Source organism: Austrofundulus limnaeus, unplaced genomic scaffold (assembly GCF_001266775.1).
Source record: "Austrofundulus limnaeus strain Quisiro unplaced genomic scaffold, Austrofundulus_limnaeus-1.0 Scaffold1761, whole genome shotgun sequence".
Taxonomy (NCBI): Eukaryota; Metazoa; Chordata; class Actinopteri; order Cyprinodontiformes; family Rivulidae; genus Austrofundulus; species Austrofundulus limnaeus.
This window is the reverse complement of record NW_013954163.1, coordinates 4234-6581: the sequence shown is the minus strand read 5'-3', so window position 1 is coordinate 6581 and position 2348 is coordinate 4234. Positions and strand designations below refer to the sequence as shown.

The 2348-nt window shown below is 44.1% G+C and overlaps 1 protein-coding gene across 5 annotated transcripts in view; it reads right to left on the bottom strand.

Annotated features, from left to right (window-relative positions):
- The window catches only part of LOC106536304 (cyclin-dependent kinase 17), a gene marked incomplete in the record, with an annotated part of 33085 nt that extends 30737 nt beyond the window's left edge, over positions 1–2348 (bottom strand). For 2 of the 5 annotated variants that reach the window (XM_014033512.1, XM_014033516.1), the window contains 1 exon segment: positions 1975–2348. 5 annotated transcript variants of the gene reach the window in all.

Sequence of the window (2348 nt, the reverse complement as noted above, 5' to 3'; positions counted from 1 at the left end):
CACACACACACACACACACACACACACACACACACACACACAAAGAACTAGTGACATTACAGCTGCACCAACAGACCTTGCATCATTTGCTTTCAAGGATGTTTTTCCATTTTTCAATTAAAGGTTGCATTCGTTTCTCAGTCCTGAAACCTTCAGTTCTTCACCCAGCATATATATATATATATATATACACCTCTCTCTCTCTTTCTCGTGCCTGCACATAACATGCGATGTGGCACAGCGGAGGCAAAAAGAAGCCACTCCAAAACCCTTCTTTTTACACGCAGCAGCAGCCTGGGGATGCATGAGTAATGCACAAATCTACCCAACTTCAGAATCCCACACACGAATGCACACAGAACCAGATCAAACCTAACAATAGTCCATTCTTCAAATAGGCGACTTCTCCTCATCACGACTTCATCATCCAGGATGACAGTGAGAAGAAGTCATGGAAAGAAACTTAAAAAAAAAAAAAAAAAAAAAAAAAAAAAACAACCATAAGAACAATAGAGGGGAAACAAGCGAAACAACCTTAAGTAGACAGAATTTCTCACTATGTATATACTTAGTTTTCCTTGAAGGAAAGCATACAGTATGCTGTTTATGTGCCAAAGTTTTAAACAAAAATCTTGGGTGATCTATATGTACTCAAAGTATGTTATGGAAATCACTTTCTGCTACAAGCACACCAAAGACCCACTCAATATCTGTTGAAAKKACTGAATTAAAGCMATTTTTATGTTTTCTAATRTCAGTTGGCTGTGTCGGCCGTCCTAGATTGGATTASCTCGGAAACTTAATCAGCTGTAGAGGCAYATCCAGTGATTSTTTCCTGAAGGTTTCAATAAAATTTGCGTAGTGGTTCCAAAAATATTTTACTAACAGACAAGTGCTGACTGCATATGGTTCACAGCAAAATTTTAAAGAAAAGTCTGGCACAATCTATCAGTGCTCACAACATATATTTTGGATTAGTCTCAGCTAAGGTCACACCAAATTTTAGCTGAACATCTGCAACACTGACTGAATTACAGCCATGTTTGTGATTTTCACTATCAGCTGGCTGTAGCAGCCATCTTGAATCTGACAGACTCAAAGAGTAATCAGCTGTAGATAGACATGAAGTGATTTATTTCACCAAGTTTCACTAAGGATGGCCTTGTGGTCCAGTAGATATTATGCTAACAGACAGGCTAAAAACAATGTAAAACGTCAAATCAGTTTAAGCCTTTCAGGACTTTAAATAAGTTGTACCTCAGTTATAGTATCTTTACATTCTTGATCATGTTTGTCTGCTCTGGTGCATCACGAGGGCGGATTTTAGAGTTTATTTTTGCACGCGCTTGATTTCCAATCTGGACATCCCCGCAGTGAGGTGCGCATAAATACTTTAGCGTTAAATGATCCTCCCCAACACGCAGAGGAGAAGAAGAAGAAGAAGAAGAAGAAGAAGAAGCGCTGTGAGACATGAAAAACTGCATCTCCCTGCACCTCCAGCACCCTGACTCCCTGAGATTCCTCTACCTTCTCGGGGCCTTTTGGAGCTTTCGGTCAGTCCCTCACTCCCCGTGATTTCCTGACGCACACGTCCGGGAGGAGGAGAACCAGGCAGGGGAAGGAAGAAAAAAAAAAGTTACTCTCAGCTCAGCCACCCAGACCGGTTCAGAAACTCCAAACTGCGGCGAACCTGGTGTTGGGAAGGAAGAAAAAAAAAAGTTACTCTCAGCTCAGCCACCCAGACCGGTTCAGAAACTCCAAACTGCGGCGAACCTGGTGTTGTGTTTGAGAGAAATCATTAGAGCTGCGTTGCGCTTTCGGTCTCGCTTCATTTGAGCCGCAAAGATTTCCTCCCTCGACCCGTGTTCAGATCATTTGTGTTCAAATTAACACCTGCCACGTCTTAAACGGTTWGTTTCAGGTGCGCCGTGGGGGTGAAAATAGGCCCACCGTGATGAACAGAAGCTCACCGACCTGCTGGTGATCCTGTAGGAGACTATTGTTCCTCTCGTGCGGTAATCCGGTGGGATGAAGCCACTGCGACAAGTTCCTCCAACTACTTCCCCGTGTTAAAAAATAAAAATAAAATAAAAACACGATAGTACCCGCTCCCCCACAGTCGGATATTTCTTATCCCAGAGTCGCTCGGTGTGTCGACGTGTCCCGTCGGCCGACAGAGCGCCTTGTTAGCCTGTAWTGGATCATTATTTGGGTCAACTTTCGCTCAGACGCAGCGCCGTCCCGTCCGGTGATGATCAGCCATATCTGCTGCTGCTGCGTGGATCCCGAGTGGAGAGGCAGAGGCACGATCCCGGAAAACACCGCAAGGGGTGTGAGTGAGAGCAGAC